At 39.3% G+C, this 24555-nt stretch overlaps 1 pseudogene; it reads left to right on the forward strand.

Moving 5' to 3' along the window:
• The first annotated feature begins 15647 nt into the window (after positions 1-15647).
• On the forward strand, positions 15648-16653 carry LOC100618062 (olfactory receptor 5V1-like; annotated as a pseudogene).
• The last annotated feature ends 7902 nt before the right edge of the window (positions 16654-24555 follow it).

Below are 24555 nucleotides of genomic sequence, written 5' to 3' on the forward strand. Positions count from 1 at the left end.
ACCCCCAGAACAGAGCTGCCATCCTCAGAGTGCAAAGCAGTTGAAAGGACCTTTTTCATTCCAAGTCAGAAAGTAAACTGAATCACAGAGAGGCAGCCTGAGGCCGAAACAATGAAGTTAAAAGACAGCAATTGAAGCCTGAGGGGGTCTGCTGGCTCCTGGGTTGGTTACAGCCTGTCTAGCCTCTGGGGCTCTGACTCCAAGAACTGAACTTTGTCCCAGCAGGAAGAGGCAGCACAGTCCCTCCAAAGGGGCACAAGTCCTAGCTGCAGCAGAGGAGCAGAGGGAGCCTCGGAAAGCCCCCCAGCCTCGTGAAGCAAGAAGCATCCTTCTCTGAGCCATCAGCAGAAGACAGCAGGGGCATTTCACAGGCCAATCAGCAGGGCCAGAGGCACCATTTGTCCTTGCCCTGTGTGCTCCATCCATGAAGGCTCCTCTTGTATCTTCTCTGCCCAGCCATGTGCCTTCCTTCTCTGCCCTCCCTTCACACTCCCGTTCAGATCCTCTTTCCCACTGGCAGTCTGGTTACCTGTGGAAAGATGTCCCCTGGAGCGACTCTCAAGGCACTAATCTGCTATATTAGTGAATTAGATGCCCTTTGCTTGGAGCCCAAATCCCCTCTGATTGGCTGGTAAAAGAAGCGCAATAAAGGATCACGGACTGTGCTTGTGAGGGACTCTCCACCCACACTCACCCTGTAACTCAAACCTGGGACAACTAGCTTGGGGTCTCTATAAGAAAGAAGGGAGCATGGACAGTGCCAGGGAAATTCCTTTGCTCCTATAAGACCCTGAGAGGATTCTCCTCCTTGGATTGTCCCTTAGATTGGAGATGGACACAGAGATGCACCTCCATACCTTCGGGCAGTATCTCAGACATCCATCTGTCCCCTAAACTGTGAGGGTCACCCCTATGTCTCCAGGCAGACCTGGTCCGATGACCAAACCCTCCACAGAATGCCTGAGTGTTTACCACTCTACAGTCATGACACAGCAACAGGTCTACTCTGCTGTAAAGAGGATAAAATCCCCAGAATTGATGTCATCTGGGGGACAGCTTTTCCATCCATCCTGTCCTCCCAAGGAATGGCTTGCCATCTTGCTGTTCCACCTTGCTGTCCTCCTGGCCAGATTCCACATTATTTTCTAAATTAATAAATTTCTCCTTTTATTTTTAAGCGAAGTTTCAGAGTCTTGCATCCTTGCAAAAGGTACCCTTCCTGAACCCAGGGGAGGGGGGACGGTTCAATTTTAGTACCCCGCAACAACCCTAGGGTAAAGTCTCATTGCTTGAGCCACTAAAGATGAGCTCGTCCAGAGACTCAAGAGAGTAACCTCAGGGATTAAAGCCTGCTCTAACCTCTAGGGATTGGCCAAGATAATGGGAACAACCTGATTTATAACTTGGAAATCTTCAAGCTGGGATCCCTCATTTCACATAGGTGTAACCCCCAGGTGAGGCAAGAAGGGAGAGCAGCCAGCAAAGGAGTCCTCTGCTATACCCAGAAAACCCACATCCTCTCAGTCCAGTTATAGCTGCCAGAGGCTCATCCCACCTCTGTTCTCAAGACTAAGGCAGGAGCTTTTGGGGGTTTGCTTATGAAATTTCTTTTCTTTCCATTCAAGAAAATGCAGCCTCTCCTTTGTGTTTTACATCCAGTTTCATTCATCTAATTTCTTTTTCTTAAAAAAGGAGAAAATTGTTTTAAAAAGAGGTAAGTCATGTTGGTGTAATTCATATAAGAACCTTAATTTTTTTTTCTGAGTATTCTAAATTGATTTAATTCTTTATCCCAGGGCAGCATTGGCGAAATATTGGCACGAGTGCTGAGCCGGCACAGGGAAGAGGAATGGGGGGAGCTGCTCCATTCCCCCTCTTCCTAGCACCCAAGATCTTTTTTTTTGCATGTCCAGCCCCTCGGTCCAGCCACCCAAAGCCAGCACTTCCTCCCTCCTCCCTCCACTCTCTGGGATGATATGGGGGCTCACAGATAATTCGAAGCTACAGTTTGGGCATACAAACTTGAAAACCTTCACCAAAACTGACCTAGGATATCTGAGGGATGGGGAATATGTTCCCAGCCAAGGTGAAATGCAGGAGGAATAGCAGCAATCAGATTTATTTTCAGCAGAGTCTCTGAAGGGAAAAACATCTGATCAATCTAATTTTTTAAAAATCTGTCCATTCAGCAAAATACGACCAGCCATCCTCAGCACTTGGTAACTGGTTCTTCAATCTTCACCAGGTGTTTTGGCAGCATGAGTCACACCTAGTCTCAGTCTTTGTGTATCTTGCTTTTAAAAAAAATGTTTCCTAGGGGCAGCTTGGTGCTACAGTAGATAGAGAGCCAGGCCCAGAGCTGGAAGGACCTGGGTTCAAATCTAGCCTCAGATACTTCCTAACTGTGTGACCCTGAGCAAGTGGCTTACCCTCATTTGCCTAGCTTTGCCCTTCTGTCTTAGAGTTGTGACTAGGATAGAAAGTAAGAGCTATTTTTTTTAATAGTATTTTATTTGATCATTTCCATGCATTTTTAATAAAAGCAAAGATCATTTTCTTTTCCTCCCTCCCACCCCCCGTGGCCGACGTGTGATTCCACTGGTATCATATGTGTTCTTGACTTGAACCCATTGCCATGTTGTTAGTATTTGCATCAGAGTGTTCGCTCCGAGTCTTTCCTCTGTCATGTCCCCTCAGCCATTGTAGTCAGGCAGTTGCTTTTCCTTGGTATTTCTATTCCCTCAGTTTGTCCTCTGCTTTTGGATAGTGTTTTTTTCTCCTTGATCCCTGCAGATTGTGCAGGGACATTACACCACCACTATTGGAGAAGTCCATTACGTTCGATGATACCACAGTGTGTTTGTCTCTGTGTACAATGTTCTCCTGGTTCTGCTCCTCTCGCTCTGCATCACTTCTTGGAGGTTGTTCCAGTTCACATGGAAATCCTCCACTTTATTATTCCTTTGAGCACAATAGTATTCCATCACCAACATATACCACAATTTGTTCAGCCATTCCCCGATTGATGGGCATCCCCTCATTTTCCAATTTTTGGCCACCACAAAGAGCGCAGCTATGAATATTTTTGTACAAGTCTTTTTGTCCATTATCTCTTTGGGGTACAAACCCAGCAGTGCTATGGCTGGATCAAAGGGTAGACATTCTTTTATCGCCCTTTGTGCATAGTTCCAAATTGCCCTCCAGAATGGCTGGATCAGTTCACAACTCCACCAGCAATTAATTAATGTCCCTACTTTGCCACATCCCCTCCAGCATTCATTACTTTCCATAACTGTCATGTTAGCCAATCTGCTAGGTGTGAGGTGATACCTCAGAGTTGTTTTGATTTGCATCTCTCTGATTATAAGAGATGTGGAGCACTTCTTCATGTGCTTATTAATAGTTTTGATTTCTTTATCTGAAAACTGTCTATCCATGTCCCTTGCCCATTTATCAATTGGGGAATGGCTTGATTTTTTGTACAATTGATTTAGCTCTTTATAAATTTGAGTAATTAAACCTTTGTCAGAGGTTTTTATGAAGATTTTTTCCCAACTTGTTGTTTTCCTTCTGATTTTAGTTACATTGCTTTTGTTTGTACAAAAGCCTTTTAATTTGATGTAGTCGAAATTATTTATTTTACATTTTGTGATTCTCTCTATGTCTTGCTTGGTTTTAAAGTCTTTCCCTTCCCAAAGGTCTGACATGTATACTATTCTGTGTTTACCCAATTTACTTATGGTTTCCTTCTTTATGTTTAATTCTTTCACCCATTTTGAATTTATCTTGGTGTAGGGTGTGAGGTGTTGATCAATTCCTATTCTCTCCCACACTGTCTTCCAATTTTCCCAGCAGTTCTTATCAAATAGTGAATTTTTGTCCCAAGACCTGGGATCTTTGGGTTTATCGTATACTATCTGGCTGAGGTCGCTTTCCCCCAGTCTATTCCACTGATCCTCCTTTCTGTCTCTTAGCCAGTACCAAATTGTTTTGATGACTGCTGCTTTGTAATATAGTTTGAGGTCTGGGACTGCTAGGCCCCCCTCATTAGTGTTTTTTTTCATTATTTCCCTGGATATCCTTGATCTTTTGTTATTCCAAATGAACTTTGTTATGCTTTTTTCCAAATCAGTAAAGAAATTTTTTGGGAGTTCCATGGGTATGGCACTAAATAGATAAATAAGTTTGGGCAGGATAGTCATTTTTATTATGTTGGCTCGTCCTACCCATGAGCAGTTAATGTTTTTCCAATTGCTCAAGTCTAGTTTTAGTTGTGTGGCGAGTGTTTTGTAGTTGTGTTCATATAGTTCCTGTGTTTGTCTTGGGAGGTAGATTCCTAGGTATTTTATTTTGTCTAAGGTGATTTTGAATGGGATTTCTCTTTCTAGTTCTTGCTGCTGAGCTGTGTTGGAGATATATAGAAAAGCTGATGACTTATGTGGGTTTATTTTGTATCCTGCAACTTTGCTAAAGTTGTTGATTATTTCAATTAGCTTTTTGGTTGAATCTCTAGGATTCTTTAAGTAGACCATCATGTCATCTGCAAAAAGTGATAACTTGGTCTCCTCCTTGCCTATTTTGATGCCTTCAATTTCTTTTTCTTCTCTAATTGCTACTGCTAGTGTTTCTAGTACGATGTCAAATAATAGAGGTGATAATGGGCATCCTTGTTTCACTCCTGATCTTATTGGGAATGCATCTAGTTTATCCCCATTGCAAATGATATTAGCTGATGGTTTTAGATATATACTGTTTATTATTTTTAGGAATGACCCTTCTATTCCTATGCTTTCTAGTGTTTTTAATAGGAATGGGTGTTGTATTTTATCAAAGGCTTTTTCTGCATCTATTGAGATAATCATGTGGTTCTTGTTGGTTTGCTTGTTAATGTGGTCAATTATGTGGATGGTTTTCCTAATATTGAACCAGCCCTGCATCCCTGGTATAAATCCTACTTGATCATGGTGGATGACCCTTCTGATCACTTGCTGAAGTCTTTTTGCTAGTATCCTATTTAAGATTTTTGCATCTATATTCATTAGGGAGATTGGTCTATAGTTTTCTTTCTCTGTTTTTGACTTGCCTGGTTTTGGAATCAGTACCATGTTTGTGTCATAAAAGGAGTTTGGTAGAACTCCCTCTTTGCTTATTATGTCAAATAGTTTGTATAGTATTGGGATTAACTGTTCTCTGAATGTTTGATAGAATTCACTGGTGAATCCATCAGGCCCTGGGGATTTTTTCTTAGAAAGTTCTTTGATGGCTTGGTGGATTTCATTTTCTGATATGGGATTATTTAAGAATTCTATTTCCTCTTCTGTTAGTCTAGGCAGTTTGTATTTTTGTATATATTCATCCATATCACTTAAATTGGTATATTTATTGCCATATAATTGGGCAAAGTACTTTCTAATGATTGCCTTAATTTCCTCTTCCTCAGAGGTGATGTCCCCCTTTTCATCTTTGATGCTGTTAATTTGCTTTTCTTCCTTCCTTTTTTTAATTAGATTGACCAGTACTTTGTCTATTTTGTTTGTTTTTTCAAAGTACCAGCTTCTTGTCTTATTTATTAAATCAATAGTTCTATCACTTTCAATTTTATTAATTTCTCCCCTAATTTTTAGGATTTCTAGTTTGGTTTTCTGCTGGGGGTTTTTAATTTGGTCACTTTCGAGTTTTTTTATTTGCATTTCCAATTGATTGATCTCTGCTCTCCCTAGTTTGTTAATATATGCACTCAGGGATATGAATTTACCTCTGATTACTGCTTTGGCTGCATCCCAAAAGGTTTGAAAGGATGTCTCGCCATTGTCATTTTCCTTGATGAAATTATTAATTGTTTCTATGATTTCTTCTCTAACTAAACGATTTTGGAGTATCATATTGTTTAGTTTCCAATTAGTTTTTGATTTGGTTTTCCATGTACCATTACTGATCGTTATTTTTATTGCCTTGTGGTCTGAAAAGGCTGCATTTATTATTTCTGCTTTTCTGCATTTGTGTGCCATGTTTCTGTGACCTAATGTATGGTCAATCTTTGTGAATGTGCCATGTGGTGCTGAGAAGAAGGTGTATTCCTTTTTATCCCTATTTATTTTTCTCCATATGTCTATTAATTCTAATTTTTCTAAGATTTCATTCACTTCTTTTACCTCTTTCTTATTTATTTTTTGATTTGATTTATCTAAATTTGATAATGGTTGGTTTAAGTCTCCCACTAATATGGTTTTACTGTCTATTTCTTCCTTCAATTCTCCTAGTTTCTCCATTAGAAATTTGGGTGCTATATTATTTGGTGCATATATGTTGATTAGTGATATTTCCTCATTATCTAAAGTCCCTTTTAACAAAATATAATAACCTTCCCTATCCCTTTTGATCAGGTCTATTTTTGCTTTGGCTTTATCAGATATCATGATTGCCACTCCCGCCTTCTTTCTGTCACTTGAGGCCCAGAAGGTCTTACTCCATCCTTTAATTCTGACCTTGTGGGTGTCTACCCGCCTCATGTGTGTTTCTTGGAGACAACATATGGTAGGGTTTTGGATTCTAATCCATTCTTCTATTTGTTTACGTTTTATGGGTGAGTTCATCCCATTCACGTTCAATGTTATGACTGTCACTTGTGGACTCCCTGGCATTTTGATATCCTTCCCTAATTCTAACCTTTCTTCTTCAGCTCTACCTTTTAGTCCAGTGATTTACTTTAAATCAGTCCCCCTTGTATTTCCCTTTCTACCCCCCTCCCTTCTAATTCCCTCCCTTATTTTCCCCTGTAGTCTTTTTAAAAATTCCCCCCCCTCCCTCCCTTGTACTGCTTCCCTCCCCACCAGTCTGTTTTTTACCCTTCTACTCCTCTATAGGGTGCAAATCTATTCTCTTCCCCAATGGATTGGATTGTTCTTCCCTCTTTGGGTCAGTTTCAAAGTACGTAAGAGTTGAATATTTCCTATCTCCGACCTCTTTACCCTTCCAGTGTATCGATGTTCTCCCCCCTCCCGCCATGAGCTTCTTTGTGACATATAAATTTACCCCCATTTGTTTCTTTTCCCATTTCTTTTAGTCATAACCTCTTTTCTTTTTTAGCTTTAGTCATGTATATATATATATACATACACATGTATATGTATTTATGCATGCATATCTCTATATACCTATTTATGTCTTGTCCTTTCATCCTATACAGTTTGTCCCTTCCCTCTGAGTGTAGTTCTTCTAGCTGCTTAGGTGATAGCAACAGTTTTTAAGAGTTGCCAATGACCTCTTTTCTTATAGGGATACATATCATTTTAACTTATTGAGTCTCTTAAAAAAAACCTTTGTTGTTGTTGTTGTTTTCCCCCTCTTTTTTAATTACCTTTTGATGATTCTCTTGAATTCTGTGGTTGGACTTCAAATTTTCTGTTCAGGTCTGGTCTTTTATTTATGAATGCTTGGAATTCCTCTGTTGTGTTAAATGACCATACTTTCCCCTGTAAGAATATAGTCAGTTTTGATGGGTATTTTATTCTTGGCTGTAGCCCTAGTTCCCTTGCTTTCCGGAATATCATATTCCATGCCTTTCGGTCCTTCAGTGTGGATGCAGAAAGATCCTGTGTTATCCTCACCATGTTTCCATGGTATCCGAATGGTTTCTTTTTGGCAGCTTGTAATACCTGTTCTTTTATCTGATTGTTTTTGAATTTGGCTATAACATTTCTTGGTGTTGTCAGTTGGGGATTAAAAACAGGGGGTGATCTGTGGATTCTTTCAATCTCCACTTTCCCCTCTTGTTCTAGGATTTCGGGACAGTTTTCCTGGATAATTTCCTCTAGTATTATGTCCAGGCTTTTTCTTTTGTCGTGGTCTTCTGGTAGTCCAATTATTCTTAAATTGTCTCTTCTTGAACGATTTTCTAAATCGTCTGTTTTGTGAATGAGATGCTTCACATTTTCCTCAATTTTTTCATTCTTTTTGTTTTGTCTTATAGTGTCCTGCTGCCTTGTGAGGTCACTTGATTCTAGTTGTTTTACTCGGGTTCTTAAAGATTGGATTTCATCTTTGGCTTTTTGGTTGTCTTTTTCCTTCTGGTCTGAGTTTCTTTGAAGATTTTCTTTCATCCTCTTTATCTCGTCTTTCATCTCCTTTGCTTCATCTTTCATCTCCTTTGCCTCATTTTCCAGCTGGATGATTTTGGCTTTCAGGACACTATTTTCTTGTTTTAGTTCAAGTGCCTCTGTTTCCAAATGACTTATCCTAATTTTTAAGTTCTTTTCCCAATTGTCTTCAGCCTCTCTTAGCTGTGTTTTGAGTTCTTCCACAGCCTGTATCCAATTCGCTGGGATTTCTGGTTTATCGTTTGCTGATCTCTCCCCCTCTGTTCCATTTGGTGAGTAGTAGCTGTCTATTGTAGTTTCTTTCTTCTGTTTCTGTTGTTTGTTCAAATTCACCCCTTCTTTCCTCCCTGTATTTGTCTGTGCTCTTGTTCCTCTCATTTTTCTGTTTTTTAGGGACTTCTATCAGTCTCCCCTCTTGGAGCTTTAACAGAGGATCTCTTGGTGTAATCTCTGAGGGAGGGTTGTTGGGGGTTTGAGCTTTACTGTCCTCTGGAGGCTTTTGATTGGCTTAAAGTTCAGCAGTCAGTGAGGATGGATGGGGAGCCTGGGCTTCCCGTAAGAGCTATTTTTTAAAAAATGCTTCCTCTATGTTGGTGCTATGTTGGAGTCACACAATGAGCCCCCTTTTCTAAATTTCATGTCACAGGTTGACTTAAGAGAAATATCTTCCATACACTGACATCGACCAAGGAGAATTCTTCTCTAGTCTCCAGGGGAGGAATGGTTTTGTGCCCTACTGGCTGAGGGTGGCACATGCTTCAAGTCAAGTCAACAAATACTCATAAGCCCCTAGTGCTGGGGGAGGAATATATTAGGTGAGCCCAGACAGAGGTGCAAAGCTTAAGAAAGACACTGGTCCTGGTCCTGGCCTTCTTGGAGTTTTAGAGGGATGAGACACATCAGTAGGTGACAACATGCTGTAACCGATGATAAAAAGTGTCTTATGAAAGAGCTCTCTGAGCTCCACAGGGCTGTCAGTGGTCACTGGGGGATCAGGGTAGCTTCATGGAGGAGGGGGCATTTAAATTGAGTTCTAAAGCATAGGAAGAAGCACAAGAGGAAAAGAGAATATTCTTGGCAAAGCTTGTGAGACTGATGTGAGACAGAGACATGCTTGACCATGTGAGTAGTTCATCTGACTGAGAAAGGGCATAAAAGGTAAGGAGCTCCAGGTTGTCAGAGACCTTGAATGTCAGGCAAATATCTAGTTTTTCTCTGTAGGGAGTAGGGAGCCATTGCATATGAAGAAGCAGAATAATGGTATCACCAGATCTAAATAAGATCGAGCTGAGGCAGCATGAAGGCTGCTTGGAAGGGAGCAGAGAGAAGAGGAGGAAGACCTGTTTCCAGGGTCCCTACAGGAATGCAAGAAGAAGCAGCTAGTGAGGAGGGCAGTGGGAGCCATGGGGAGAATGGGAAGGACAGAAGGCAGACAGTTCAGAGGAAGACCGGGCAGGATTTGTCTTCCAGCAAAGTTGGGAGGAAATAACAAGATTTCAACAAATCCTGCTCCTGGCTGCTCTTCCCATTTATCTAGCCCCTGAGCCAATCATTCCATTGAACTAGAAGCTCCAGCACCATGTTTGCTGGTGAATCTTCCTATTGTGTGTAGTACTGCCTTAGTCTACTTATGTACCCAAGCCTGCATGCCAAGCTCAACACCAGGACCTCAGTGAGAGACACCTCTTAGCCTGGAGGCAATTTACCATTTTAAATAAGAAACCGAGACACAAGGATGTTTTAGAAAAGTGAGCATGTCCTTTAGCAAGGGAACCTCAAAGAACCACAGAAATATTAGAATTGGAAAGAACCTTAGAGGTCATTTCATCCAACCTCCACTTTATATTTATATATATATAATATAAATTTGCTCTCATATATGATATATAATAATATAGTATTATAATATATTACATAACCCTAACCCTAATATATTACTATATATTATAATATATTATATATTTAAATTATATAAATAATACATGTTATTTATATTTATATTATTATATATAACATATATAATATACATATAATTTATATTTTAAAGTATATTGTAAAGTTTTAATTAAATTTAAATTTTAATGAATATACATTTTATTTTATAATTATATTTTTATTACATATATATATATATATTTAGGCATAAGTGGGAAGCAACTCAGACTCAAACAGTTAACTATGACTTCTCTAAGACCCTCTGAGTCTTTATTAGAAGGCCTGGCACTAGAATCCAAGTTCTCTATCTCAAGATCAAGTGGTCCTCCCACTCCACCATCCTTTCTCCATTCACACTAAAACTTCCCTCTCACAACATATTCCTCTTATTTAGAGTCAAAGTACTTTGACCCTGAACCTGGCCACTTACTACCTGTGTGACCTTGTGTAAATCACTCTATCTCAGAGTCAGTTTCCTCATTTAGAAGATAAAGCGTTTGGGTTCAATGGCTTCTAAGGTCCTTTCCAGTTCTAGTCAGATCCTTTATAACCTATAGTGGCCCTGATCAGTCCTTTATGATCTGTGGATAAACCAATTACTATAAAGAGCTAAAAACTACCCAGGATTCTATCACTTCCTCCTAAAGAGTTTGGCAGACACTTGTAAAGACAGCAAGGGGGTGTAGTGGATAGCATACTAGTCATGGAGTCAGGAAGACTGGAGTTCAAATTTTGCCCAATGGTTACTTGCTGTGTGACCCCTACTTCACAGGGTTGTCAAGATCAAATGAGATAATAACTTTAAAATATGTAGCACAGTGCCTGTTATGTAGTAAGAGTTCTATAAATGTTAGCTATTATTATTAACAAAAGAAGAGGGTGCCACAAGCTGAAATGCCAAAACATGGTGAAGAGAGACAGAGACAGGGAGAGACAAAGAAAGAGCAAGGAACCTCACTTTGTTACATGTTGTATTTGAAGTGTGGATGTGACCATCAGGTGATGATGTTTTGGAAAAACCTAGAAGTGTGCACATGGGTATAAGCAACTTTTTCTAGAAAGTCAGCATTGAAGGAGAGAGGAAAGGTGAGATGACGGCCAGTTGTAGTAGAATCATCAAAGAAAGGGTTTTTTGTTTTTTTTTTTTAGAATTGGGTCTGGAAATTATATGGGAGGTCAAGACTTCTGATAAAGTTTCAGTCATTTCCATAGACATAGTTGAAGCAATAGGATTAAATTGTCAAAGGAGAATGAGGAAAGAGAGAAGAGAAGTGGGCAGAGAACAGACCTTTCAGGAATACCTTTCTGCAAAGGATAGAGGAGTGGTTAAAAAGGAAAGTAAGAGAATGCATTAACTATGATAATTATAATTAACATTTATATATGACTTCCAATGTGCTAGGCATTTACAATTATTATCTCATTTCATCCTCACAGCAATTTCACAATGTAAGTGTTTTTGTTGTTCCCATTTTACAGTTGAGAAAATTGAGGCAAACAGGATTAAATGACTTGCCTATGGTTGGACAGTGAATAAATGTCAGAGGCTGGATTTGAACTCAGTTTTTCCTGATAGGAGGCATGCCACACTAGCTGCCTTGGTTATAAAGCCAAATAAGTATATCCAAAAGTAATTGGAAGGAAGGAAAGAAAAGCAGTAGGAATTCAAAAAGAATGAGAACTTGCAGAAAAAAAAGGTTACATTATCTGAAGTGAGAGGTCACTGGGGAGCACCCCATTGAGGGGCTGTTTTCAATTGAATGGTGGGGATGGAAGCTTGATACTGGGGGTTGAGGAGAAGGTGGGTTTATGATGAAGTGGAGGCATTTGGTGGAGTTGTTTACAAGAAATTTAGCAACAAGAAAAGACTCAGAATTCTATTTGGTAAGATTAAGCAAACTTGTTTCTTGTTTGTTTATTTTTTTGTTCTATAATTGGGAAGACCTGACCATATCTACACAGAGAGAAGAAGGAGATTGATGGTACATGAAAGAGAGAATTTTGCTGTAGTAACATCCTGAAGGAGGGAGTAGATAATGGGTTCAAAGCAAAGGGAGAAAAAGTAGACCTTGTTAGGAGAACAGATGCCTCAGTCTGCAAAGAGGGAAGTAGAAGAAAATGGGATGTTGATACTGAAACATTTTAGGAAAGGAAGAGTGAACTTGACTGAAGTTGATTTCTCATGTCCTCAAACTTCCTAGTGAAAGAGGAGGAGCAATTTGAGTTAGAAGGGACCTCAATGGCTGTCTTGCACCATCCTTCTGGTCCCCACCATAACCCACCCAACTAGTGGAAAAATCATCTTTTGCAAGAATGCGATTTAGAGGTAGAAAAGAAGTTGGAATTGATGCTATTGGGGAATAACACAGGAAATGAATGAAGTAGACCAGGATTGTCAAGAAACAGGCGTGGTAACTTAAACTTTTAATTGTTGAAATCATCAAGTTTTTGTGATTTTCTCTGCTGACACTTAGAAGTGAAGCAGTGAAATCAGATGTTAAGAGTTCCACAGGGATATATAATTATAAGTGATTAATAGTGAAGGTGAAGTTTGTAAGGGGGTGGAAGGTAGAAACAAGTGAAATCTTAAACTGACTGACCATGTAATCAAATTAAGACAAAATCATATGGAATGAATTGGATTGGAACAACAGAAGTATGCCAAAGGACTGTCTAAATCTTTTTCTTTCTACTTCTTTGGTTCAAGAATTCAGGAGCCTTGGTATACATGGTCAAATTTCAACATTCCTTTTTTCTCACCTCTTTGCCATGACCTCAAGCCTTGTCCTTCCCACTTTCTTCTCCTTCTCTTAAACAAGGTGATTATGTTGTTTCCCAAAAGGTAATTGATAATCACAGGTTGAGAACTTGGGTAACCAAAAGCCCTACTGGCCCTAGCTCAATAGGACTTGGGGAAAGGATCAGGCAGCAGAAGTACTATTTAACAAAACTCCTTCAAAGGGATACTTGGGAATGGAAATTTATTTCCTTAAGATGGGGCACGGAATAAAGAGGACACACAGCATCAGTGATGGAATACAGAGAATGAGAAGCAGGGTAAGATTCTACAAATTTCTATTCCTTTTTAATTCTAGGTATTTCTCTTGGTTGCTTGCAGAATTTGTTGCTTGTCATTAGAATTGTGAAATTTTGTGACTAGGTGTCTTGAAGTTTGAAGTCCAGGACTGTTGTATATTTCTGGAGATGATCTATGGACTCTTTCTATTGGTGTTATATTTTCTATATTCAAAAATTCTGGACAGTTTTCTTATATTATTTCTTGCATAATGGTGTGAGGTGTTTTTGACTTTTCATGTTCTTTAGGGTAACCAATAATTCGTAAGTTATTTCTTCAATTTTTGTCTTCAAGATTAATGTGTTTTACTTGTATGTAGATCATGTATCAAATATATTGATTGACTACTTAATATTATTGGGTTTTGCTTCATTTTTCCATATTACCTTTTCCTCCAGGATGTTTTTATTCCTAATCTATTATTCTTTCTTTCACTTCTTTGTAGAGATTTACCTCTATAGATTCAGTATTACAAATATAAGTTTCAGAGTCACTGGCATAAAACTAGTTGAAGTCAAAGGATTGAATAGATTTTCAAAGGAGAGAGAATAGAGAGAGAATAAAACTATGTCAGAGCTGGATCCTTGAGGAATACCTTCCTTCAGAAGTCTAAAAAGGATGTAGGAGTAGTTAAGAAATTAGGAGAACTAAAAGAATGATGGCTATGAAGTCCAGACTCAGAGAAGCAACATGGAACACTGGAAAAGGGATTGACCTTGAGGTCAGAGGATCTGGGTTCACCTCTGCTGCTTGCTACCTGTGTAACTTTAGGCAAATGACTTACCTAACTAACCACTTTGGGTACTACTTTCCTCCTCATTAAAATGAGGAAATTGGTCTAGTAGATCTCTAGCTCCCTTTAGGCTTTAAATGTAGGCTTCTCTGAACTTTAATAAAATGAAATGCCCTAAACCATTCTATATATATAGTGTAAACAGGACTATTACTTCCCTTTCTAGGAAAATAAGATGAAGCTGGGCTATACCTAGTGACCAAGTCTTTAACTGACATTAGAATGAACAAAATATTCTTTTGTACTACTTCCCTTTAGGATTTCTACTATCAATAGGATTTGAATTAACTGGACTATGAGTTGGACACAGGGTGGTCATTCCTATATTCTTATATTCTCTCAAAATACCAAGAGGTCACAGGTTGAAGGATCTTGAGAACTACTTTTAGAATCACAGACATCTTCTGTTCTACCACATCATTCAGCTAACCTGCCCTCCAAAGTATCTTTTTCTTGATTTCTTTGACTCTCATTTCAGATCCAAGAGGGATGAAGACAAATTTGGTTCTAGCAGTGAATGATCCACTCTAAACAATGGACAAAGGTCAGCCCTCTCTAATTATTCTGATAGATCTGTTCAGAGTTTGAGTTCATCTCAATGCTTTCATCTTAAATTATATGATTAAGATAATGGAGTGAGCATGTGCATTTTCTTTGCCATGAAAGTTTCCTTCCTACATGATAATATCTAATTATATCCTTAAAAGAAGCACCCAAAATACCTAAGACATTCCATTCCTTACTCCAATGAAGGAGGATTATTGGCATAGAAAATTAAAAAAAAAAACTGGGCTGGGCAACAACACAAGAAAATGTCTACAACCCCAATAGGGAAGGCCTGAGGGATACTTGATCCTATGATTCAAAGGTCTACCTGGTTTCATTTCCCTTCAAGGTCAGTTTATAAATAGCACAAGGGAATCAGTCTCCTTCTTTTATATCCCAACTTAATCACCTCCCTCTCCTGCTTTGTTCTAGTGACTATTTCCTTAGTCTTTATGCCTCCCTCTTCCCCCATAGCCTAGTGTTTGGCATACTTCCTCTTATGGAAATGAGTTGAAGAGCCTGGGGGTATTTAGCCTTGAAAAGACCTTTAGTGAGGAACAGCATCATGCAATGGTGAATGGGTGTGTTGGCACTATTTCACATGACCCCATAATAACAAGAATTCGCCTTACATTAGGGCCCTGGGATCCAGTGGGGCTCAGGAAGGTTGTGACCTGCCTGATACAGCTAGTGCTGGGCCTGGAGTTAGGGTGACCTCAGACACCAGCTATGTGACCTTGGAGACACAGGTAGGCATCAGGAAAGAAATCGACATGATTGGACTGTCTTTCTTTTTTCATATATGTGTCTCTAATGCTCGGCAAAGCCTGGCATATAATAGGCACTTAATAAATGTTTATTGACTGGCTGAAAGAACATTATACCAACATAGCCTTTGTATAAAATTAAAGTCAGACCATCCCTGAGATAAGTGCAGAGGAGTCAATAAATATCAGTGAAGTAATTCAGTGAAAAAGAACTCCAAAATCACGAGTGGAGAATTACTGTATGAGCCAAGCCTCCTCCTTTGAGTGGCTATCCTTTGGTATTCACAGGAGTATGTGTTTGTTCATGTTTGTCCTTCCCATGACTTTCTGTTCTGGGTTAAGTTCTTTTGGATTGTGTTTCCCATGGATTGCTGTGGTCAACATTGTATGATTGGGACTGATGAAGAGGAAGGGGATAATACCCTCCTTCCCCAAACACTTAAATCTTCCATTTTCATTGCAGCTATGAAGGACATTAAAGAAAGGGGAAACCAAACACTTGTCACTGAATTCATCTTCCTGGGGTTCTCCAACCATCCAGAATTGCGGGGATTGTTCTTCCTGATATTTTTACTCATATATCTGGTAACACTTCTGGGTAACCTTCTCATATTAACAGCAATCAGAATCAATCCTGCTCTTCACACTCCTATGTACTATTTCCTCAGCAACTTGTCCTTCCTGGACATCTGCTAAACGTCCACCACCGTCCCCATCATGCTGGTGAATTTCTTCCGAGAGAAGAAGACCATTGCCTATGAAGGTTGCCTGTCCCAGCTCTTCTTCCTTGTTACTTTTGCAGGCTCTGAGTGTGTCCTGTTGGCTGCCATGGCTTATGACAGATTCATAGCCATTTGCCATCCATTACGCTACCCAGTTCTCATGAGTAAGAAAGTCTGTGCCTACTTAGCAGCTGGGTCCTTGTTGTGTGGTTTAGTGAATTCCATGATACACACAGGGCTCACAGCAATTCTTACTTTTTGTGGTCCTAATCAGATCAGTCATTTTCTCTGTGACATCCCCCTACTACTGAAACTCTCTTGCTCAGACACTTCAGTCAATGAGTTTGCACTCTATGTGTCCAGTGCCACCATTGCTTTGAGCCCCTGCCTGTTTATTATTGTGTCCTATATGTTCATTATCTCTGCCATCCTGAAAATCCAGTCCACTCAAGGGAGACACAAAGCCTTCTCCACCTGCGCCTCTCACTTCACTGTGGTGATCATCTACTATGGAACTGGAACCTTCAACTATGATCAGCCCAGCTCAGGCTACTCTCTGGATGTGGATGTTCTAGTTTCTGTCCTCTTCTGTATTTTTACCCCTATGCTAAATCCTCTCATCTACAGCCTGAGAAACAAGGAAGTCAAAGTTGCCTTGAGGAAACTATGTGAAGGGTATATTTTATCCAGAGATTCCTTTGTTCAAATAAGTTTTTAATCTGGCCATGAACTTGGTTTAAGAGAATATTTATTAATTGTGTTTTTAGTATATTTGGTTTTCTTTTTAATCCTATGTATTATATGTATTTAAAAACAGTATTCTCCCCCCACCCCCAAAAATTGTCCTTTCTATTATTGTTATTCTCTCATTTTTATTTTCAAAGTCTACTGGTTGCTTCCTTACTGCCTATGAACATGCCCATTTCTCATCTTCCAAAGCCTCATAGCTATCACCTACTATCTCTCCTCCATTTTGTGATTAAACTCTTTAAGAAGACCATCTAAAATTAATGCCTCCTTTTCCTTTCCTCTCATTCTCTCTAAATTCTCTAGAATCTCCTTTCTGAAGTTGTCCTTCAACTGAAATTTCTCTCTCCAAAGTTTATCAAAGATTCCCTAATCGCTGAATCTAATAGCCTTTCTTAATCCTCATATTCAGCCTTTAACACCATTTATCACTCTCTTCTCCTAGGTACATCATTTTTCTAGGTTTCCTGACGCCATTTGCTCATAGTTCTCCTCCTACCTATATGATCATTGGTTCTCAGTTTCCTTCAGTTGATCTTTATTTAGGTTACATCCACTATTAGTAGATGCCCCACAGGATTCTGTCCTGGATACTCTTCTGTTTTCTCTCTATACTACTTCTTTTGGTAACTATATCAGCTTCCATGGATTCAGTTATCATCTCTCTGCTGCCTGCTGGTGCTTAAATATTTTTATCCAGTACTAAGTCTCTCTACTAACCTAATGTCCCATATCTCCAACTATGGATTGGACAGCTTGAACTAGATGTTCCACAGACATCTTAAACCCAACACATCTAAACCCGAACTCACTATCTCCACCCCCACCCCCCCCCCCCGATCTTTCTTTCTCCCTAGTACCTAGTAGTATCATTCTACTCCCCTAAGATCACAACTTGGGTGTGGTCCTTTACAACTCATTCTCATTCCCCAAGTCTGATCAATTTCCACTGGTGATTTAGCCACCACAATATCTCTTGCATATGCTTCTCTCCTCTAACACTGGCACTATATTCCATATCATCTCAGGTCTGGTCTATTAGCCTGCTTTCTACCACAGTTTATCCTTATTCAGATGTGAAAATGATATTCCTGAATCATAGGTCTGACAATCTTGCTCCCCAACTGAATAAACTCCAGTGGTCCCTAGTATTTCAAGGATCAAATGGTCTTATACTTGTGGTAGGCACAAGGGTCCCCTGGTACAGCCCAAATTCCTAGAGACACCACAGGTCAAAGATTATGTGAGGAATTTACCTGGCAGGGCTGGCAACTGAACAAACATAGGATCCTCTATCTCTAAACTTTGGATGTATTTACACTAGCCTTAAGATAAGGGTCTGAGCATGATGGGATACCTCTCAAACACATTAGGTTCCTCCAGATAATTTACCCAGTTTTATGTTCCCTACATCTCAAACATTGCTTATGATCCCAAACATCCCCAAGGTTTCTCAAGATGGGCAGCATGATAAGGATACCATAAATGTAATAGAGAATATTGAAGGGGGTATATTTGATGGATAGATGATAACTAATGGATCAGGTAGTTATCTTCTTTTGCCTACCCTCCTCACTCTCTATCTCCCTTTCTCCCTCTTCCAACCTCTTCTTCAGCCTCTCTCTTCTTCCCCTCCCCCTTTCTTCTTCAGCCTCCTTCTATGTCACTCAGGGTGAGCTATGATGTTTCAGAGGAAATACTCTTTTCTCTTCTTTATCTCAAGTAGAGGTTTATTGGGGATAACAGGAAAAGATGGAGGATGGAGGTAAGAGGGTTGGGGGTTTTCTTATTATCTACAGTGAGCCTTAGGTTGGAGGATATTGAGAGAAATGGCAATTCAGTCACTACCCATGAAACAGAGCAAGTCAGAGAGAGAGATATATGGACTCTTGTCCTTCTTCTTCTTCTGCCTTCAAATCAGCCATGTCCACCTCCAACTTGATTATCCCAAGTCCCAGAGATAAACCCAACTTCTTCCTTCAAAGTCACCTCCTTCAGCCAAGAAGCCCAGAAATTGGTCAGCAGTTGACTCTTGCCTTCAACTGTTTCCCGGTAACATTCCAAATGGAATCTTTCTTTGATTGACAGCTGATCAACCTCCAGCCATTGCTTTTTGCCTTGCTGCATGCTTTTCCTGTGGCTTTTGCATGCTTTCCCAATTCCACTTTCACATAAAGGAAGTATACTTCTATTATGCCCCCAGACCCACCTGTATGATCAGGATGTCACAAATAATATGTGCTTATGGTTAAGCCTCCAGACCTTTGGCACCTGTTCTGTTACCAATTCACCCCTGTTTGCCCCACTTGTTTGTTCTCATTGTTCATCCCCAGCCCTTCACTTCCAAGTCACTTAGACCCCATGCCTTTGGGATACAAAAATCTTGAACTTTTCTCTGTTCAGGGAGGCAGTTAGTTCTGCATGCTGTCTCCTGACCACTCAACCTAAATAAATCTCTATCTTTAAAGGGTTTCTACTGGAATTTTTGAAATGGTTTCCTCCCCAGACCAAGCGTTAATCTCCAGTCCCCCACAACATACGTATAGTTCCTTATAACCTGCTCTTCCTCACCATTAGTCTTCTTATTTCTTATATTCTACTATGTACTCTGTCATTCAGTGACACTGGTGGCCTTGTTGTTCCTTGAAAAAGACACTATCTTCTGACTCCAGGCATTTTCACCGACTATCCCCCACGCCTGGAGAATATGCTTTTCTATCTCACTTCTACTTCCTGGGTTCCCTGCCTCCCTTCATGCACCACCTAAAATCTTTTGTTGGTGGTATTCAGCCATTTCAGCCATGTCCATTTCTTTGAGAGCCCATTTGGGGTTTTCTTGGCAAAGATATTGGAATGATTTGCCATTTCCTTTTCCAGTTCATTTTATAGATGAGAAAAATAAGGCAAACAGGATTAAGAGACTTGCCTGGAGTAACATAAATGGTCAGTGACTGAGGCCATATTAGTGTCAGGTCTCACTGACTATAGATCAGATGCTTTATCCTAGCCACTTAGCAGCTCTGTCACCTAAAAACCTACCTTCTTTAAGAAGCCTTTCCCAATCTCCCTTAATTCTAGTGCCTTGCCTATAATTATTCTATATATAGCTTTTGTGTACATAACTTTTCATGTTGTCTCCCTCATTAGACTATGTGCTCCTTGAGAGCAGGGGGCTATCTTTTTTTGTATCCTTTGTAAACCTTTCAGATGTGGCCTCAGACACTTAAACTGTATGTGCCCTTTTTCTGTATCCTTTGTCTTCATATTCTCAACACCTAGCAGATGATTTATTACAAATGCTTCATAAAATGCATATTGACTGATGAAAAAGTGCATCCATAGGCTTCATCAGACTACCAAAGGGGTCTATGCCACAAAAAAGGTTAAGAGCCCCTAGTCTAAATCAATATATCTCTTCCTGTGTAAATGTTTCCTAAGGTGGAAATAACAAGGAAGGTTTGAAGGGGTTCAAACCTAAAGAGTAGAGCAACAATCCAGGACTGTCAGGTCCGAATAGAATCTCTTTGAGAGCAAGGCCTGGATTTGTTTGGGTTATTTTGGCCTTTCTGTTTATATCTCTTGACCTTAGCATAGTGCCTGGCACTGTAAGCGATTAAAGAGGAGGTAGGTGATGTGATGTGTTTGGGGAAAGGGAAGAGAAGCTTCTAAATAATTAGAACTTTCTAAAAGTAGAATGAGCTAAGTAACTATAATATACAATAACCTCTTTTAAATTCATTTTTTAAAAGTACCAAGGTTGAGGGGGAAAGATCCTTACTAAATGGGGGCTTACAGATATCTAACACATTGTCCTGTGATATTTACATTACACGTTTCATTCTGCTATATTTCTACAACATCAAGTCTTCTAATGAGTACCATTTCTGTACTTCTTTTTAAGTCTATGAATACTACATGTTGTTAATAAGCTTGCAAGCTTTTGACTTCTTACATGATAATTTCAGATGATTTTTATCCTAGGATATATGCAATAAAATGTCATTTTAAATATACCATTCAATTGCCCTAGCACTTGGAAAGCATTAGATCATTGAATGTAAAGGTTAAAACTTTAAGGTTGAACTAAATGTATAAAAATGTGGTCACCTAAAATATATTACTCAAGTCAGAATGACTTTTTATGGCAGTATATTTACAAAAGGAGAAAGTGAAAATAAGGAGTAATGAGGGAGAATAGAGTAAATAATTACTCTAGCTGTTTAGAACCAGGCAGGGCTTCAAAGGACCCAGAAGGAGGGGGGCTCAAAGGCAATTTAAGCAAGGATTCCAGCCATGAGGCTTTCTCCAAAACGGGGCCTCTACAGAGACTTGTCTCTCTAGAAAGTCAGGAAAGAAGTAAGCCTTTTCACTCACCCACATGGTAGTTCAAAGGGAGAGATTCAAGAACAGTCTCACCAAAGTTTTAGAGTCTCAGGTCCCCAAAAGAGATTCTTCACCAGCCTTGAAGTAGGACTCCAAACTGCGAAGAATCCCCCCCCCCCTCCTTACAGGATGTTGCAATTGCTTTTAAAGATGCTTCTTTGTGTTACTTCCTGTGCCTTCCTCCACTTTACATGGACCAATTGTAGCTTTAGCTTTGCTTATGACTGCCTGGTGGGCAGTCATTCATTTCTGATTCATCACCCCTTTTAGTACATGTGGGTCACAGTCTTCCCCCACTTAATGATAAATTCGGATGTATATAGTCTGTTAATTAAATCTAAAAATTGGCAGGGGAGATTTAATCCCATCTCCATACTATAGAACTAAGGACTCTCCATGAGCCAAGTACTATCTTATGCCATCAATGATATGTCAAGAGTAGTCAACAAGGAAATAGGTCAAAATGGAAGAAGCCAAGTGAATGACTCATTAAAATTAGTGAGGTAGAAAAAGTATGAAGGAAGAAAGAAATGTATGAATGAAAGAAAAAATCATATAGGAAAGATTCTCTATGGATCACATATTATGCTTAGTCCTGTGAGATAATTTTAGTGTTTTGACTTAATATCTAAATAAGTGATCACCATGGGAATTAATAAATAAAGAGAGAAGGAATTAAGGGAAGGAGAGAGATAGAGAAAGAGAGAGAGAGAGAGAGAGAGAGAGAGAGAGAGAGAGAGAGAGAGAGAGAGAGAGAGAGAGAGAGAGAATTAATTTAAACTGCTCTGGCTCAGGCTGAGCCAAGCAGTAGTTAAAGGTATAGGCCAAAGTGGCCTCCCTGAGCCTAAGGGAAAGAGGAGTCAGTCTTATAACTCACCACGAGACCATCTCCAAGCTGGGTTCCAGTCCTCCACTGAAAACTATTTCCTGAACTCAATTCAGAATCTAACTTGATTCCAAACTCCATTGCTTCCAACTGACTTTTTACCCCTTCCTTTTAAAGAAATTTTCTCTTATGTCACCTCCACTAAATTTTCAGGTCTACCAATCACAGTAGATGCTTTTTTTTTTTTTCCAGGACTGCCCATTCTTAGTCCTCACCTTCTTTGGTTCTCACCTTCTCCGGTTAGATTATATCTTCTGAGTACTTCACACCTCTTTGCTAAGCTTGCCTTTTGTACTTACTTGACCTTTTTGTGGTTAATTTAAGCTTTACAGGTACTTAACACCTTTTTGTATTAGATCTAAAAATAGACCTATCTTAAGATTCTAGCTTCACTATTAGGTATGAGTTAAGGACTTTCATTGTTCAATCAGGAGTTTACAACTTTATCTTCCCCTAAGGTATATCTAATTAGGGTGGAGTAATTTTTAAAGTTCCCAATACATTCCTGATTCTTGTTAGACCAAGTATCTCCATTGTTACAATAAGGGAATGGCTATATCAAATCTTCTAAAGTAGAGTCTGAGTAGTTTTTAAGATTCACAGTCCTGGGTAGAAATATAAAAAGAGTGACAGTTTTTGCCTTCAATGAACTTACATTCTTACAACTATATAGGCAAATGATAGCCAGGGAAAGAGAAGTAAAAAGGGATTGGGGTGGGATGTGAGTAGTTATGCATTCCCCAGTGTTAAGGATAAATTTTAGGGTTGAGACTGAATATATTATTTAGTTGTCGCCAAGGATTTAAATTCTAAATCCCAATGAAATACTCAAGTCAGAATGGGAATCTATTGTGGTTTATTTACAATAGAAGGAAGAAATTAAGAAGAAGGAGAAAGAGGGAAAGGGGTAAAGATATTCTCTGGCCTGGCCTGAGCCGGGGGAAGTTCAGAGGCCTCTCATTCAAGGGGCCTTCCCAGAAGATTAAATCTAGCTTGGCTTCCAGCTAGGAGGTCTCCTCCAAGTTGAGGGGCCTCCTTGGAGGCTGGAACATTCAGAAGGGTCAAGGGAAAGGGAAGTCGGCATTGACACTCACCACATGGTTGCCTAAGGGAAGCAGTCCCATTTAGATCCACACTTCAGAGCTCTTCCAAGGCAAATTCCACCACCCAAGTCTGCAAAAGCCACAAAAGTTCCTCTCACAGGAAGTGATGTGAAATATATAGGCAGTTCTTTACATCACTTCCTATGTCTCACATGTACCAATGGTGGCTTAAAATTGGCTTAGGGCAGCCCAGGGGGGGTCAGTCAGTTGTTTCTGATTTGTCACTTGCTAGCACACACAGGTCACAGAGCATCTTCCCCTACAGTTAATCCTTAAGTGGGGACATATACATTCCTGGTTGCTAGAATTCTAAAGATTAAGCAGGGAGGAGTAAATCTAAAATTCACAATAGTCAGGTGATAAGATGACCTGGGGTAGACAGATGGCTGACTAGATGACTAGATGTGATATTGAGATGAAGCATGCCTAGTGTCTGAAGTCAATAGATATAATGGCCTAAGAGGGTTAGTCTGAACTATAAATATTATATAGTGAAAGAAAATAAACCAAACACCTCCAGTGGAAGAGGCAATTATTTGATTCCACTGAGATCTCAGAACAATAATGAGAAATCCCTTAATAGTTCAAAAGAAAAATAAAATGTCTAAAAGAAGATATTTGGATAGTAATTAGGTTAGAAATAAGAGCTTTCAAAATCACAAAGAATAGTATAGACAACTAAAAACATAAAGTGAAGATTCAGAGAATAATAGAGGGTTCTGCAAAGGAAAATAATGGATTTATAACTCATTAAAAACATAGAAGTAGAAAATAGTTTATTAGAAGAAAAAAAAGAAAACATGTGAAATAGTATATTAATTTGAAGTCAGAATGACCGACCTTAAAAATAAGATACACAGATAAATATATATGTACATATATTATATATTTCAAAAGACTTTAAAATAATTAAGCCAGAATACTAATGTACTGAAAGAAATGATGTAAGAAATAACATAGATATGCTCATTGGTTGATATATTGTCTATAGTTGTAGGATATACAATAACAGAGTTGTGTAGTTCCTCCAGAAATAGTAAGTGGTCCTTTCCTAATCTCAAACTGTTGCTCATTACACTACAAATTAGTATTATGATCAGAACTTGACAGCATTCCAATCTTTACATCAAGTCACTTAAAGTTTAAAAAAATTTTTACTAGTCGGCAGGGTGAAGCCAAGATGACAGAATAAGGCAGAAATCCCTGATCTATCCAAAATTCACCACCTTAAAGCTATAAAATTGCCTCAAGATGAATTTTGGATCAGTGGAGCCAATAAAAGAATGAAGTGAGATAATTTTCCATGTTCAAGATAAATGAGAGCATCATCAGGAAAAAATCAGACTCCCTAGATAAGAAAGGATCACAGTCTAGTGTAGGCAGCATCTGGGCAAGTCAGCAGCAAGACCCAGCAAGATAGCAGTTAGGATTCCTGCATCCTCAATGTAAACCCCAGGCAAATAAGTACCCATTCGCCAATACCCCTAGCACAAGAAGCTTG

This window comes from Monodelphis domestica, chromosome 2 (assembly GCF_027887165.1).
Source record: "Monodelphis domestica isolate mMonDom1 chromosome 2, mMonDom1.pri, whole genome shotgun sequence".
Lineage (NCBI taxonomy): Eukaryota > Metazoa > Chordata > Mammalia > Didelphimorphia > Didelphidae > Monodelphis > Monodelphis domestica.